The sequence below is a fragment of the Poromitra crassiceps genome (genome assembly GCF_964638095.1).
Source record: "Poromitra crassiceps genome assembly, chromosome: 4".
In the NCBI taxonomy this organism is placed as follows: Eukaryota; Metazoa; Chordata; class Actinopteri; order Beryciformes; family Melamphaidae; genus Poromitra; species Poromitra crassiceps.
In genome coordinates, this window is record NC_139626.1 from 67,825,223 (window position 1) to 67,831,527 (window position 6,305).

At 44.2% G+C, this 6,305-nt stretch overlaps 1 long non-coding RNA gene across 1 annotated transcript; it reads right to left on the reverse strand.

The window, feature by feature from the left end:
• Nucleotides 1-271: 271 nt before the first annotated feature.
• Nucleotides 272-5,429, reverse strand: LOC310775227. Its single transcript, XR_014552641.1, has 3 exons — nt 5,322-5,429; nt 4,880-5,003; nt 272-360 (listed from the first exon to the last, which is right to left on the reverse strand). It is a non-coding gene; the product is annotated as an uncharacterized lncRNA (long non-coding RNA).
• Nucleotides 5,430-6,305: the final 876 nt, after the last annotated feature.

The window sequence follows — 6,305 nt, forward strand, 5'->3', positions numbered from 1 at the left end:
AAAAAAAGTATTGGGAAATATTAGGTTTCCAAACTCTTACAAATGAATGGAATACTAAGATCCCTGGACAGACACTAAAGCTGTTGCGTGGCCTAACGTTTTCATCCAAAGACTCACAGATGCATACAGTATATTAAATGCAATACCACATACATGTTATCACTGTGATCTTGGTGTTGCACTGGGGTGCTGGTGCTTCCTGCAGGGGGCTGGTGTTGCACTGACGTGCTCCCTGCACTGACCCTTTTGTCTCACATCACAAGGTGCCATACAGCCTCAGGAAGTTTTCAGGACCGGGAAAAAGATTGTTGATTTCATCCCGGGAGAGTGAGTGCAGCAAGTCTTCTCCAACATTAGTAGCTGGAACAGAAGTTACAGTTAGGGGCAAGAAGACACTGAGCTTATCACTGAATTAATTCAGCCTTGTGTACATAACAGTTGAGGATATTCCACTATCTTTTTTTTTTTTAATTGTGACATTTCCTCTTTCCTGTACAATTGCCAGTGTTCTGAGATTTTGCTCACTCTTGCTACAGCAGACCTGCCAACCTTGGAAAATGATTTTTAGTGCCACACAGCATGTGTTTTGGCCTTGTGCTTAGTTCACATGCTTTCGCACTACAGTGCACATAACATCACTGTCAATGTGACAGTGTTAGCCAGATGGCTAATTTCCAACTGTTGTCCCTTGGCCAGAACTTAAGTTAGCCATTACTCAGTCAAAAGTTTGAGTACACTTGCTTAAACCATTGTCGTTTCATGATATATTTCAATTTGTGTGCTTACACCAGCTCAGTGGCCTTGTGGTTTGAGTGTCCGCCCTGAGACTGGGAGGTTGTGAGTTCGATCCCCGGCCGAGTCATACCAAAGACTATAAAAATGGGACCCATTTGCCTGCCTGCTTGGCACTCAGCATCAAAGCGTTGGAATTGGGGGGTTAGATCACCATATGATTCCCGAGCTCGGTGCTACTGCCGCTCACCGCTCCCCCAGGGGATGGGTCAAATGCGGAGAACAAATTTCGCACACTCAAGTGTGTGACAATCAGTGGGACTTTACCTTTACTTTACACAAGCGGATAACCATAAGTGAAATGCAAGTAAACGTATGTTGTGATGTCAATTCTGAATAAAGTAGTTAAGTTAGTAGTAGTTAATAGTTAACACAATTGGAGAACATAGAAAAAATACTATATTGATCATAGTTTCACTGTTATCCATCTAACCATAGCAAAAAAATCTGTTGCTCATTCTGATCTCTTGAGACTAACTAGAGCCTCCTCATTTTTTAATCATTCTGTGCTCATTTATTTCTTGCTCCTAAAGCTGTGTTCACACCGAGATATTTATTTTTCTCTCTGTCGCTTGATTCAACCCTATGGAATCACTCTGTCGCTCTGTTTAAATCGCTCGTCAACAGGCACAATAATTGACGGACATCTGGTGGCTATAACGTTACGCAATGTCATGATATTTGTCCACTACGAGCCACTGTAGTTGTTTACAAGCTAAGCCTATCAGCGTGCTCCTAACGTGAGCTAGTACAGACTTCATTTCGGCTATGTTCACACAGCAAACATTAGTGCTTGAATCTGACTTGTTGCTCACATCTGATTTTTTGTGTGGCTGTTCACACAGACTTTTTAAAAGTGGCCCATATCAGACTCCAGTGTGAACAGGTCGCGGACCTGAAGTGACCCGCATGTGCAGCACACTGCTGTTCTACATAAACCCAGAAGAAGACAGCAGTAAACATGGCGGTAGCTGACGATGTTGTTTCATCTGTTGTTTACGGTTCAATTTACAAGTTATTGTGCAGTGGAAGACAGGGAATATAGGTGCAGATGATAGCGAGGAAGAGAGCTTTTAGATTTTTTTTTAATAATGGCTTTCTGTGGAGCAATAGCTGCTACTTCTTGCTAATACTTATGAGGTCTAAAACCTCACTGTTCCTCCACTGATTACCTCCCTCGCAGCTGTCCTCCATGTTTGTAATCACAATCTGGTCCTCCCTCCTCCCGCCAGTGCAGAATAGTGACGAATGTCGCTCTGGAATGACGTAAAAGTCACATTGAAGCATTAAGTCAGATATGGGCAAGATGTCTGTTCACACCGGAGTCACATTCCAAAACATCAGATTCGAATCTGATGTTTTTCCACATTTGAAAGTAGCCCAGGTCGTCTTTAAAAAAGTAACTTTCAATGTGACTTGTACTGTTCACACAGTCATAAAAAAGACTGACCTGAGTCACTTAGGTGGGAAAAGATTAGATTCAAGCACTAAGGCTGGCTGTGTGAACGTAGCCTTCATGTCAGCTGTCAATGCGGTTTGTTGCCACACAATAACCAGCGGTTTGTTCCAAGCCAGTGTGATATTTGACACACTCTCACACGGCAGCCAATCAGCGTTGAACAGGGAGCGACTGATGCCAGCGTAATTTAGCTCGAGCTGGGATATTTCATCCCGGGCGGAGAGCGTATTTTCGATGCCAGCGAAAAACTTTAATAGGTCGGTGTGAACGCAGCTTTAGGGTCCCTTAGGAGCAATAATCTTTAGTTTAGGGGTTAGGATCGATTTTTTTAATGACTTGGCTCTCTCAGACAGCTTCTTTGACATGTTTTTCAAAGTGAAAACCAAGTTGTCAGGTGACGTAAGGATCCCACGCGAGAACGACCCACCCCCCTCTCAAAAGACCCAAATCGAAAATGGAATAATTTCTCTAGTTTTATTTTACAAGTATGAAATAATTTAGCTTACTACAATAATGTCTACTTTCTAGTGATGCGCGGGTCAGGTTTTTTTAAGGCCCGCCCCAACCCAACCCGTCATCGGAGCCAGCCCGCCCCACCCGCCCCGTTAAAATATCTGAAAATTCCGAACCCAGCCCAACCCAGCAGCCCGCAACGGCCAATTTAATGTAATATGTCTCCGGACGCAGGAGGAGCACAGCAGAGCTTCCAAGGTGTGCAAAGCAGCTAATAACTCTGTCTCTCTCCCCCCTCTCTCTCTCTCACACAGACACACACACACACACAGACACTCACATGCTGCCCTGCGCGACAACAGTTGTAGCCTAGGCCTGCTCTGGATGAGTTGCGCTGCTGCTTTCATGTCGGTCTTTCTTCAATTAATCCATGGTCTTCAGATAGCGCGACCGACTACGCTTCCCCAAAGTGCGGATGGCGTGACCGCGCAGTGTTTCAAATGGAGGTAGCAGGTATAGAGGTAGGCACTAGGCAGGCTACAGAAACAGTTCTTATTCTTCCCCATTTCTTTTAATTACCTCATGCGCTCTCAATTGTTGCAGTAGTAGGCTAAACGTAGTAGTGCAGCAGGTGCGCACACGGCTTGCAGATACGGCCAGACTCGCTGTCTGATTTCTTTTAATTACCTCATGCGCACTCAATTGTTCACAGCCTACTCACGTTGCAGTAAAGTTGACAAATAGATCACAGTCGAGTCCACAACAGAAAATCTGCGGTGGCATTATATGGACACTTCAAATAATAATTACAGCGAATAATCCTTCCAAAGTGTTTGTTTTGAGAGCACATAGGCTACCTCATTGAAGCGTTTCTTTACTCCATGTAGGCTATAGAGAGTGCAGCAGGAGTCTGTCTGATTGTGTGTACCTACATGCGAGAGAGAGTTAACGTCTTTAAGGTTAATTACTCTGCGTGTTTCATTGCTCTAAATTATTTAATAATGTTGCTTTGTCACGTTCTGAGCCTGCCCCGCCCGCACCCGCGATATTTTCATAATTTGCCAACCCAGCCCGCCTGCGGGGCGGCCCAGCCCGCGGGACCCGGCGGGTTCTGGGTGACCCGCGCATCACTACCGGGCGGGCATCAAACAGCACAAGGAGGCACAGATCACCGGAAATGTCCATATCTGTGCAGATAAGCATGCAAAAGATTACTTGGATTAATGTTAATGCAAAGGCCTATGTAATTTAATTGGCTTTTCATAACTCTCATTCTAGAATATCGCTATTCACAATGTCCCATCCGCGGTTCATGGCTCATTCCTGGCGGCATGACGGCAGCGCCTTTCTCCCCGGCTGGGAAGCAGCATAGTGAGCCAGCCAGGGACTGTAAGCTGGATTTACATTATATAGAGAGCCAAAGTGAACGTCACTTCCTGCCTTTCTCTCTGTACCAGCATCTGAAAAAATATGAATGGAGTGAACGGCGAGAGACGATAATTTTTTGATCCTGTTTGAATTGTGCCACGGGGTACAAATGTAATTTTGTGTCAATTTAAAAGATAACCATGCAAGTCAAGAAAGTCGCAGTTTGTGGTAAAACTGTGCCACTATAAGTTATAAAACAGAAAGACTATGCACAACCAGTCGCATAAGTGACATCTCTCCTGCCAGTCCACGTTGTTGATGGTGTGACGTATTGTGAGACACGAGAGATGTAGTTGATTGACAAAACTAAACCTTACGTTTCAGTTTCAGAACAAACTGCGACTTTCTTGACTTGCAAAGTTATCTTTTAAATTGACAAATGTACCCCGTGGCAGAATTCAAACGGGATCAAAAAAGTATTGTCTCTCACCATTCACCCCCATTCATATTTTTCCAGATGCTCGTACCGAGAGAAAGGCAGGAAGTGACGTTCACTTTGGCTCTCTATAATGTGCCCGGCAGTAAGTACATCATGATACAGAAGTTAGATACACACTTACAATGCCAGACTTCAAGCTGTCTATCACCGTGGAAGTAAAGAGATTGTATAACAACAATGAGCCAATCACATTCCCCTGCATCCACATTTAATCCAACAAGTTAATAATAATCCTGTAATTTGGAGTAGATTTTTTTTTTAAGTTGCTTGTACTGCATATCCAGTGTGAGATGCAGATGTTTTCTTACTTGGGTCCAGCATGGGCTGTTGTCCTCAGACTGGGCAGAAGAGGTGTGAGGAGTTGGAGTGGATGGCAGTGGAGGTGTCCATTGGCTGGACAGAGGGGGAGGCAGATGCATCACTTGGTTGGCCCTGGAAGCAGACACAAGAGACAAGATAGCAGACAAGTGTGTTACCATACAATGACGCAGTGTAATGTTATGTGTGGTTGTATGCAGTCATAATGCCTTATTATAAATGGTTTTAACTTGACAACAAAAACATTCTAAATTGAACCCCAGCTCACTTCCTGTTGCATTAAAAAAATCATTAAAGTGGAGGACTGGCCATTCTGTGAAAACCGTCTATAGTAGTGTTGTGAGATAATGCGCCTTTGTCAATAGTGGTCATCAAACTTCTGTTGGTCATCCATGTGAACATGAAATGAAACACACCACACAACAGCTCTACCTGTATCTGCTGGGCGATGTTGAGACGAGAGGCAGGTTGAAGGTCCCCAGCCTGACTGTTCTCCGTTCCTCTGTGGTCCACTCTCAACTAGCATCACACAGCGTAGCATAAGGAAATTGGGGGAGTAGAGTGTTCAAAACGCTCTCCTACCCGTCTCCGACGTCCAATCGCGGATCCAAAGATATAATAATATTTCATGAAGTTTTACTTCCCAGGTGCACTGGATAGATACTAGATAGATCAGTTTTATTTCTGTCATGCACCATATTTGTGGTGCCTAGCCTGTATGTCCTTACAAGACACAAATCATTCAAGTTCAACACTTGATTTGATGATTTGATCAATGTGCTGCCGTATCCGTGTGACTGCAATGTTGTATGTTTGCTCAGACGCGTGCACCATGATAGTGAGATCAAACACCCTGCTGTAAATTCAGCACAGGCTGTGGAAAGACTGCTTTTTAAAGGTTGTTTCATGCAGGAATATCATTTTAACTGCCGCCTAAACTACTGGCTTCCATAGGGATATTATTATATCTTTGGATCTGTGATTGGACGTCGGAGACTGGTAGCAGAGAGTTTTGAACACTTGACTCCCCAATTTCCTTATGCTATGCTGTGTGACGCGAGTTCAGAGTGGATCACAGAGGAACAGAGAACAGCGGAACATATGTGGCTAGACACACTGTAGCTGTTGGCAAAGATATGCAAAGGCATGACTTACATACAGGTTTCTCTGACATTTCTATAAAAGCGTCTCAGTCACTCTCTCATACAGTGAATTATGAATCATTCAAGCAAGTTTGTACTCAGAAGTCTAATAGATTTTACCTGAAGCATAGAGGCAGAGGGAGACAGATGAAATCCAGGTGGGGGAAAGCTGTGGATGGATTTCAGGGAGGACACTGCAGCAGCAGGTGGGAAACATCTTACAGGCTCCCAGTTATTTCCTGGTCTATAGAGTACAAACATCCTTGTCCTCAAT